Genomic DNA, 11,502 nt, shown 5'->3' with positions numbered 1-11,502 from the left:
CCTAGGTCACTTCTCTGAGAACTTTTAATTTTACAAGAGATTTCTCATATATAGTCAACAGTTTCATTAAAATCAAGACAAATTTACAATTTTTATAATTGCAATTTTACAGCTAAAGTTTTTTTTTTTTTCTTTGTTTTTAAAGAATATGTTTCTAGGGATGCCTGGGTAGCTCAGTTGTTAAGTGTCTGCCTTAAGCTCAGGTCATGATCCCAGGGTCCTAAGATCAAGCCCCACATCCAGTAGGGAGCCTGCTTCTCCTGCTCCCTCTGCTGTTCCACCCACTTGTTGTCTCTGGTTCTCTCTGTCTCTGTCAAATAAATAAATAACATCTTTGAAAAAAAAAATAAAGAAAACATTTTTAAAACACATATGCCTAACACTATCATGACGTAATATGACACAGCTAGGTTTTGGATACCTATAATTATAATGTAACAGTTGTGGCAGGTTTTTAGTCTAGTAATAGCTAAAGGCTTTGTCAATCATGTATGACCTCATGGCTACAGTGCAGGACAGGTGGTTACAGAACTGAGGTTCTTAATGCTCATGGAAAAGATGGACCCTTGAAGGGTAACTACTTCACATCCAGAAGCCAGGAGGCCACAATTAACCAGCAAGACCAGAGGCACAGGTAAGAGGTCTTGACCCTCAGGAGGTTGAGGAGATGTCATCCCTAGGGACAAATATTTGGGCAATCAATAAAGATAGTGCTTAACACCTATAACAGGAAAGAAGGAAAGAAGGAAGGAAGGAAGGAAGGAAGGAAGGAAGGAAGGAAGGAAGGAAGGAAGGAAAGAGGAAGGGAGGGAGGGGGAGAAGGAGGTAGAGGAGAGGGAAGGGGGAAAGAAGGGAATGGGGAGGGAGGGAAGGAAGGAAGGGAGGGAAGGAAGGAAGCAGGGGGAGAATATGGGAGCAAAGGAAATGGGAAAATATAAGACGTAGCACTGTGTGATGCATGTCCTAGCACTGACAAGCCAGCATGGCACGTGTTAGGCCTTCATTGGTTCTGAAGAAATCACATTTCACTTCTCTGTCAACCTTGCCAAAACATTTTCAGAACCACACGGCTTTCAAAGATCTTCTTTTCTTCCTTTATCCCTCTTTCTTAAGAGGAAAAAAAAAAAAAAACGGATCATAGTCTGAAGATTCTCCCATTTACCACAGAAACTCTCCTCATTGGCCTTCACAGGCTGTTCTCTTAATAAATCTCTTGTGTATCTAACCTCCTTTTGGAATCAGCTTCTTGGAGGACACAGACTAATTAATGTGTGTTTTCTTTTCAAGCACATCCTCAGCTATTACATATAATTTTGTGGAAAACTTTATATTCATCATTACATACGAGTTTAGTAGCTTTAATTTTTTGGATGTTTTTGTTTTAGACATACAATATTTTAAAAGCCAAATAGTAGATCCTAAACCAGCCAAGATACTATGGAGAGAAGAGGGCAGAGGGGATATAAAAAAGATGCATTAATTCTTTTTTAAATTATTTTAGGCTATATCATTGGGAGAATATTACAATTTTAATAAGGTATTTTTTTAAAGCTTTGTTTAGTAGTGCAGCATTCTTGAGGGCAAACAATTTGCTTCTTTTAAATGATAGATTAAAGTGGATGTAAAATGATTTATCTTGAAACATATCTACAGGCATTTATTTATTTATTTATTTATTTATTTATTTATTTATCTTAATTGTCATTCACTTACCTTTATTTGTCTGGTTCCTGAGATGGTATGTAACTTTCCATTTTGTTTCACTTTGACTCAGATTCAATATTTTCAAGGCAGCTAGTTTGGTTTTGAGGATTAGCCTTTTGTCACAAAAAAAAAAAAAAAAAAAAAACAAGACTGCTTATTTATAGTTTCAAGCTACAAATCCCTTTTCTCATTGATTCGGGTAATTTTGTCATCAGTGCAGTCTTTTGTGTCATAATTCAGAGTATATAATAGGTATTTTTGGGATCTGCTATTTAATGATAGGTAAATGATAGATTAGAGAGATACATAGATAGATAATATATGAATGTATAGAAACTCCTCTGAGTATACCCAAAATTCAGAGAACATCACAAAGAGGTTTGCAATAAGCTCAAAGTGTCAAATGTTTTTTCTTCAGTTCAGATTCAGTGTTATTTTGGTTACAGATGACCATACCATGCCTAAGTTCAGCTACTTTTGAGTCTTCACCTCATGATATTTCTACTCTTCCTATAATGCAGATAAAAAGACTTTAAATCCACCTCAAATAAAGGTGGATATCTACTCTCCCTTTTGTCCCAGGACTCTAGAAAATTCTCTTGGTTTTTGCCCAGTGTGGAGACAGCTTGCATCCTCTTCCTACTTCTTACACCCCTTTCTAAGAAAGGAAGAGAGATTGAGAAAAAGGAACATATTTAGCCTAGCCCAGGGGGCATTTGTCTTCAGAACAAAGGTTTTCCCTGCTGGTTCAGATGGTAAACATACCACAGTACAGTCTGTCCTTGAAAGGGAGGCCTTCCAAAGTCTAGCTGGGTTGGTCACGGCGCATGTTTGTGTATCTAATTGAACAAGTGCTTTCTAGAGAATCCGTTCTGTCACAGTGTTGAGCCATGTCACCAAGTGAGGAGTTTCAGAAACAAAGATGAAATTTTAAACTCTGATTTCTGCAACTATCTCTGCAGTGTTTCCAGAGTGGAGAAAGAGACGGACAGAAGAACTACGTATTGATAATTTTAAGCCCCCCTCTAAAAGCCTGATAGTTCAGCAGCTGAGCCATGATAATGAGGCAACAAGAATGGGAACAAATCAAAAACAGTAAGGCTGGTAAAGGTGAAAGACACAAGGAACCTGGATGAGAGATGAAACAGTGAGTGGCTGAAACAAGGACAGTAATTTCTTCACTACAATTTTCCCATTTTATGACAATAGTAAATACTTTCTTTCCAATTAGTTAGGTTTTCTATTATTTTTTTTTCATTTTCTATTACTTTAAGTGGAAAGCAATAGATGTGTGTTTGGACTTTCAAGACAAGTTTGCATTCATTCATTCACTCTTTCGTTCATTCAACAATTTTACATATTTTACATTACTTTATTCTACTTTACATAATTTACTTTGGAATATACTTATTGATTTTGTGTCTCTTTTTACTTAAATGGAATGTTATTTTTCACTGTGTCTCAGTGCTTAGAACATTGTTTAGTATAAAGTAGGTGCTTGATAAATCATTAATGAGTGAATAGATAATATATTATGAAGTAAATTATCTGTGGGGCACCTGGGTAGCTCAGTTGGTTAAAGGTCTGCCTTCCATTCAGGTCACCCAGGGTCCTGGGATTGAGCCCCATGTTGGGCTCCCTGCTCAGTGGGGAGTCTGCTTCTCTCTTTGCCCCTTCCCCAGTCATGCTCTGTCTGTCTGTCTCTCTTTCCTAAATAAATAAATAAAATAAAAAATCCTAAAAAAAAAAAAAAGTAAATTATCTGCTATCAACTAGATGTACAGGAAAATCATGAGGAAGATATAGGAAAACTCATAAATATAATCCAGAGTTATAGGTATGATGATTTTAGTTGTGGATGAAAAATATGAATCTGGTACAATAAAAGGAACAGTTTCCTCTCCATGATTCACTGATTAGAAAATACTCTTATGTCATCATCATGGGTATCAGACTTCTCTATTTTAATGACTTTCTAAAAGATAATTGAAATACAGCAGATAATTAATAATAATTGGTCAGTTGGGGAAGATGTATATGCTTGTGAAGCCATCACAGCAATCAGGAAAGCAAACATTTCTATCACCCCAAGAAAGTTATTTTTTTTATTTTTTTATTTTATTTTTTTATTTATTCATGAGAGACACAGAAAGAGGCAGAGACATAGGCAGAGAGAGAAACAGGCTCCCTATGTGATGCCCAATGTGGGACTCGATCCCAGGACCCTGGGATCATGCCTAGAGCTGAAGGCAGACATTCGACCATTCAGGTCACCCAGGGTTCCCCCCAAGAAAGTTCTTAATGCTCTTCTTGAATCCCTTCCATTCCTCCATCTGTTTCTGCATATAATAACTAAGTTGCTTTTGGTCATTCTAAGTGAGTTTGCCTTTTTTCTAAATTTATATAATGGTTTATATAGCATGTTTTCTTTTTTATTGACTTCTTTTCCTCAGCAAAATAATTTTAAGACTCTTCTATGTTGATATGTATCAACAGTTATTTGCTAAATAGTATCCCATTGTAAGAATATATTATAATTTGTGGACAATTGGATTATTTATACTTTTGAGCTATGGCCAATGAAGTGGCTATAAATGTTTTTCTATAGCCTTTGTTTTGATACATGCTTTTGTTTCTCTTGGCTAAATATCTATAAGTCAATTGCCCCAGTCATATGATAGGATGTATTCAAGTTTTGAGAAACTGCCAAAGGTTTTCCAATGTGATTTTACACTTTCGTCTTCCCTTTAGCAGGGAACACTTGCAATGTTCCAGATTTTTAACTTTTGAGGCATTTCAATAGATATATAGCGGTATCTCACTGTGGTTTGACTTTACATGTCCTTGATGACCAGTGCTTTCAAATCATCTTTTCATGTTCTCGTTGGCTATTTGTATTTGTCTTTTATGAAGATTCTGATAAAATATTTTGTTTGTGGGCAGCCCTGGTGGCGCAGCGGTTTAGCGCTGCTTGCAGCCAGGGTGTGATCCTGGAGACCCAGGATCGACTCCCCTGTCGGGCTCCCTGCAGGGAGCCTGCTTCTCCCTCTGCCTGTGTCTCTGCCTCTCTCTCTGTGTCTCTATGAATGAATAAATAAATCTTTAAAAAATATATTTTGCTTGTTTTTACTACATGGTATGGCTTCTCATTGAATTATGAGAGCTATTTATATATTTTGTATGTAAGTTCGTGTATATATGTGTCATGAACATTTTCTGACATATTCTGCTTATCATCTTTATTTTCTTAGTGACGTGTTTTGAAGAGCAAAATATTTTAATTTTGGTGGCATCCAATTTGCCTTTTTTTTCTTGTATGATTTTTATTTTTTCACTCAAAGAAATATTTGCCTACCTTAAGGTTACAAAGATTCTTTTGTTGTAGAATTTAATGCCTTAGATATTAGGTTTTATATTTAGGTCTGTGATACATTTTGAGTTAATTATTTTGCAAAGTATGATGTAAGAATAGATGTTATGTTTTCTTTTTTTTCATATATATGCTATCCAATCTAGTTATAATAATAAAATAGATCTTCTTTTCCTCCTCTTAATTGTCTTTAAATCATTGTCAGAAATCTCTTTTCTGATCTGGTAATCTATACTATGTCTATGCTTTTGCCAATGCCTGTCTTAATTGTGGCCGCTTTATAGTATGTCATGATATCAAGTACTATGAGTCCAACAACATTATTCTTTTTAAATTTACCTTGGCATATCTAAGTGTTTTCTAAATTTTTGAATCATCTTATCAATTTCCACATACACACAAAAACCCTTGATGTAATTTTGATTGGTATGAATAGAATTTGTAGTAGATCAGTTTGGAAGAATTGTTATCCTAACAGTAAGTCTTCTGCCCAATGAACTTGATATGCATTGCCATTTATCTATTCTTTAATTTCTTTTAAAAATATTTATAATTTTCAGAAAAATGACCTTGGATTTGTTTTTTCTGGAATTTGTTCTTAAGTATTTTATATTTTTGATATTACCAAAATAAAATTTTTGAAAATATCATTTTCCAATTGTTTCATGTGTGTATATTAAAAAGTAATTGATCATTTTTTATTAACCTTGTATATTTGGGTCTTGTTAAATTCAATATTGAGTTCAATATTAAATTCAACCATCTTGCCTTGTTTTCCATTTCAGAAAAACAATTCATATTCAATTTATATGAATTTAACAAATTCAGAAAAATCATTGATGTGTGCATTGGAAAGTACATACAAGAATTATTTATAGTGAACTGTTTTTAATGAGAAAAATATTTAAATGGCTCAAATATAATCAACCAGTTAATAGATACATATAATGCATATTTATCAATTAAATTGAACTGAATTTAACCATATGAATCAAGTAGACGAATTCACAAAAGTAAGGATGAATGGGGAAAAAGGCAAGTCACAGAAGACTACCTTAGCATGATATCATTTACATAAAGATCAAAAGCATGTGAAACTGAACAAGCAGAATTTTAAGGGCTAGGTATAAAATGGCAAAATCTTTTTTTTTTTTTTTATCAAAGGAATGATAAACATAGAATTAAGGGCTGTGGTACACCTGAGAGGTACAAAGCAAAATTTGATGAGGAAAATATACAAGGATTTTTTTTAAAGATTTTTTTAAAGTAATCTCTACATCCGACAAGGGGCTCCAATGCACAACTCCAAGATCAAGAGTTGCATGCTCTACTGACTGAGCCAACCAGGTGCCCCAACATAGAAATTTTAATTATCAATAGTGTTTTATTTAGTAAGTTTGAGAGTGGGTACATGTGTAGTTTTTTTTTTTTAATGTTACTATTTGTGATTAACAGTTTAAAAAAAATAGTTGTTAACCATTTGGTGAGTAGTCAAAGGTAACTTCCATATCTGATACCCAAAGGGTGTCTTTGATAGTATTTATACATCATGAAAACCAATTAATTCATGATCAGGATGCCTGCGTGGCTCAGGGGTTGAGCGTTTGCCTTCAGCTTAGGGTGTGATCCCAGTTCGGGATCTAGTGTTCCCAACCCTTCCCCCCACCTCCCTTTTACATAGGGTTCAGAGTGGACAGCCTGCTTCCCTCTCTTTCTGTGTCTCTCATGAATAAATAAATAAAATCTTTTAAAAAATGTTCATGTTCAAATACCTTCTGAGAATATAGTACTATTAACTTAGTTATAATTGGGTGATAAAACAAATAATGACTGAAAGTATAAAAGAGGTACCTTTTTTCAAAGTGAATGGATGAGTTCTGGGCTTCATATTATGATTTACATGCTTGTGAATAAATCTTTGAAGTTGAACAATAGCAAAATACAAAGTCACATTAATCTGTACATGTTATGAAAATTGAATGTAGCAACTTTAATCCTCTAACATAGAGTCATTATAAGATGTATTTTAAGATGCAAAGTTTCTCACATCTTTCAGGTGTGGATCTCCTGTGTACTACTTTTGGCAGCTATGATACTGAAGTTTAATGGTGCAAACAAATTATTTGATTTTGAGTTTGAAAAAAAAATCAGTTATTTTAGAGCCTATATTTTCAATGGAATAAAATTAACAACTGCCTTAAAATGTTCAACAGCAAACTAAAAAGTGATCCATAGTTTGCTTAAAAGATAAGAAAATGGAAGAAATAGAAAACAAAGATTGAGTTAACTTAGTTGATTACTGGCAAGGTACTGAGTCTTTTGGGCACTATACCTGGTCAGATTACCATCCCCACAGGCCTAGGCCTACTAGCAGTCCTAGATATCCAATCCCTAGTTCTCTCCATCCCTGTGTGGTCCCTATACTTGTCTAGAAGATTCTCCACATTCACAAAACTTGACCTGTGTGTCTCTTGTGAGGCCTCATGTCTAAGCCAATAGACGCTTTAACATGAGGAATGAAGACCTCCAAATGGAAAGCATACATTTTCAAGAATATGTTCCTCAAGATGATTTGGTGAAATAGTGATTGCCAACTTCCAATAAGAAAGATGAGTGTCCAGGTATATTGATTTGAGTACCAGATTATTTAAAATTTTGGTTATGTAACTGTTTTCTCCTCTAAGAGATTAATTTACAACTAATGAATTTGGATGAAAAGTTATATTTACTCAAAGCAAACAAAAATGTAAATTCCATATGATATCAGAGAGAACAGAAATATATAATCAGCTAGTCCCATATCCATTCTCACCCCACATAGGAGAAAGCTGATTCTATGTGTTTAGTGATGTACCAAAGGTTCAAAACAAATTGAGAACCTAGCTATGGGCATTATGCCTCTTACATAAACCCTTTTAATTTACAATATAAAAAGAAAGAAATTATGGAAGAAAAAGGTAGCTAGAAATACAGAAATACCTCTTACCACCTTCTTCCTTATGCTTTTCTTCCCTTTAAACATAGTTTCTAAAATTGTTACACCTTGCCATTTCTATTCACATAAAAATCAGTTATCCCATCCGATATAGTCTTTTATAATAACTTTGTGAAAAAAAATCCATACCCATACAATTATTTCTAATGTCCTAGGGAATTTTATTTTTAAAACTTATTTTAAATGATAAAAAAGGAAAAGCACTTATATTTCTGCCGTATATAGTAGATTAGAAAATAGGTTTGTACTTTGGAGAATTAAAAATATAAGTACACATACAGAGACAATAATTCAAAATTGGCTATTGTTTCAGTAAAGATTTGACAGCTCATTTTCTTAGTATTTTCGTTTGTAATGAACCTTACCGAAGGGACAATGGTGGGGGGGAAAGCATCTCAGAAATGGTATTTGCCTTTCCACAATTATCTCTTTGAAGAGTAACATTGTGCCTTAAGCGAAGGATTTGACAAATTAAAATTTTTGACTCTACTTTCATAGAACAATGTAGAGCTTTGACAGGTTCTCAAATTGCAATTACTATAACAGTTATTTGATTTAACAATAATCGTGGTTTTTTTTTTATATAAAAAGGACAAAAATTTGCCTCAACAGTGTTTGGGACAAAGAAAACTGCATGAAATGTTTTAAGCATTTATTGCTTAAATCCTCCAATATTTTCATCAATAAGGAGTTTCTCAGTTTGCCAGTATAGACTGTTTAAAGTTTTCACTGTGTCCTGGGAATTCTATTTAAAAAGCTGATTATTGGGGATCCCTGGGTGGCTCAGCGGTTTAGCGCCTGCCTTTGGCCCAGGGCGCAATCCTGGAGTCCCAGGATCGAGTCCCACATCGGGCTCCCTGCATGGAGCCTGCTTCTCCCTCCTCCTGTGTCTCTACCCCTCTCTTTCTCTCTCTATGTCTATCATAAATAAATAAATAAATAAATAAATAAATAAATAAATAAATCTTAAAAAAAGAAAATAAAAAGCTGCATATTGAAATCCATATTATATCTATTTGTTTTAGTACCATAGTAACATATAATATTATTTGTCATATTATCTGATATATTTTCTTATATAAATAATTTATTTGATTCCTTGTCATCTGCAGCTTTCCCAAATTTATTGAAGGAATTCTTCATTTCAATTTTATCCTCTTCCATACTCTTCTGAATCTGAACTTAACACTTGACATTATTGTTCTACATATTTACTACACTTACCTATTTAATTCCTGCTTTCCCACCTAAAAAGCTTATTGCTTTACTATCATTTTATGTCCTGGGTTAATATTTTCATTCTGATATCAGGTAGGGTTTTAAATATCCATTGAGTTACAAATTAACAGAAGTTAACTCTCAACTCTATTTTCTGATTTCTATAGGTCAAACATGATATTACTGTACTATTTTTTTTCCTGTAAAATATATGTCTTAGACTGGGTTAGTTGCCACTGTCTATCAAAATCTGAGCTAGGGACGCCTGGGTGGTTCAGTGGTTGAGCATCTGCCTTTGGCTCAGGGCGTGATCCCAGGATCTGGGATTGAGTCCCACATTGGGCTCCCTGCAGAGAGCCTGCTTCCCCCTCTGCCTGTATCTCTGCCTCTCTCTGTGTGTCCCTCATGAATAAATAAAATCTTTAAAAAAAAATCTGAATGAAGGGTTTATTTGGTAGGTGTCCTAGAACCAGAATTTGCAGATGGGGAGTAGTAAAACAGGAATGAGGAAAGGCCAATACTGTGGTGTAATCTCCAGTTGGTTAAACAGAGGCTACTGAGGTTCAATCTTACTGGACCTTTTGAGGATCTGTCTAGAACATGCCTTAGAATGCCTTACAGAGGAATGGAAGAGGAGAGGATTTACATTCAAGGATTGCTATAAAGAATGCCTCAGACTTCTAAGACAAACGTGACTGAATGCTGGACAGGTTAGGACAGAAGTCCAGGGAATGAGGGGAAAGATGTTTGGAGTCTGAGTCAAGGTACTGTCAGTTACAACTGTGAGGAGCTGCTTGCTGAACAAGAGATGATGTTGAGTGTGAGCTGAGATGATGTGACATGGGACACAAGGGATATCTGAGTCCAGAGGTATAAATAATTCATATTGCTATGTAATAAATATAACTAAATGTATAATGAAAACAATGCCATATTAAAGCAGACATAAAAAGTCTATGAAGGAGGGAGAGGAGAAGACTGATGGCTCAATTTCCTAAAAGATCACCTGGAAAGATTTGTCTGTTAGTATGGTTTCTAGGTTGCTCATTTCCTGGTCTTTAAACTTTGTATACTTTAATTCGCCTATGCTCTTAAATCTCCATTGCTTTTTGGCCGGTAGGGGTTAAAGGCCCGATTTTCTGATGCAGAATTCCTTCCCGGTAGATGCTGGAGCAGGTGCATGAGAGAAAGAAAAAGAAATCTTGAAATATCAGAAATATCAGTAGGGCAGAAAAAAATAACATGATAGACAAAAGTAGGGGTACGTAGAATAGATTTTCTTTTTCTCAGGTTTTATAAATTACATTTCACATCAAAGCAAAAATTATGACACTGATGTGGTTCCAGGTGCTCTTTGGGCTCCAAGGAGAGGACATGGGGGTGAAATAGGTGGCAGGGGATGATGTGGTGTTTCGGAGGATCCAGTGAGATTTGAGAAACATTTTGATCTTGAAAGTGTGAATGCACATTTTAACAGGAGAAAATTGACAGTTTCCTAATAAACTTAAATTGAGAGTAGATAAGCTTGAGAAGCAGGAGACACTTGTAAATGATGAGGATAAAGGAGACTCAGAAGTTGATACCCAAAACAGTGAAGGAAATACTGAAGATGAAGGGGATCCACTTGGACCTAACTGCTATTTTGACAAAAACAAATCCTTTTTTGATACTATTTCTTATGATGATAAGAATAAACAGAGACCAATTGGTGCTGAAGAAAGAAGATTAAATGCCAAAACATTTAGAATCACGCTTCGTCCAAACCATGCTTGTGTGGGGTATAGAGGCAGAGGAGGTCTGGATTTCTGGGATGTTACCTTCACCACCCCTCCAGGATGTCTAGGTGGGTTCAGAGGAGTTCGTGGGGAGGGGAGAGAATTTGCAGATTTTGATACAGGAAAGACAACAACGTTACTGCATAGTCTACTAACAGGTCCTTGAAAATAGGGGAATTTCTAGCTCTTCATGGTCCTGAGAATTGGTTTCAGTCTTGAGAAGAATAAAGAAGTAGATCCCCTGTATATGTGTCACCAGCACTGGGTGTTTGCTTATTTCTTTTTCTGCTTAATTACAAAGATATAATGCAGTTATTTTTTGGGGAGGGAGTAGTTAGGCTCATATTAAAAATGGACATATATATTCCAAATATATTTGGAATAGCAGGTCAAGTAATTTCTTATATAGTTAAACTACAGCAGTATTTCAGTGGGACTTA

The 11,502-nt window shown here is 35.0% G+C and overlaps 1 pseudogene; it reads left to right on the top strand.

Annotated features, from left to right (window-relative positions):
- Positions 1-491: 491 nt before the first annotated feature.
- On the top strand, positions 492-11,209 carry LOC129510576 (protein LSM14 homolog A-like; annotated as a pseudogene).
- The last annotated feature ends 293 nt before the right edge of the window (positions 11,210-11,502 follow it).

This window comes from Nyctereutes procyonoides, unplaced genomic scaffold (genome assembly GCF_905146905.1).
Source record: "Nyctereutes procyonoides isolate TBG_1078 unplaced genomic scaffold, NYPRO_anot_genome, whole genome shotgun sequence".
Lineage (NCBI taxonomy): Eukaryota > Metazoa > Chordata > Mammalia > Carnivora > Canidae > Nyctereutes > Nyctereutes procyonoides.
The sequence above is the reverse complement of the archived record's forward strand: the minus strand, read 5'-3'. Positions and strand labels throughout refer to the sequence as shown.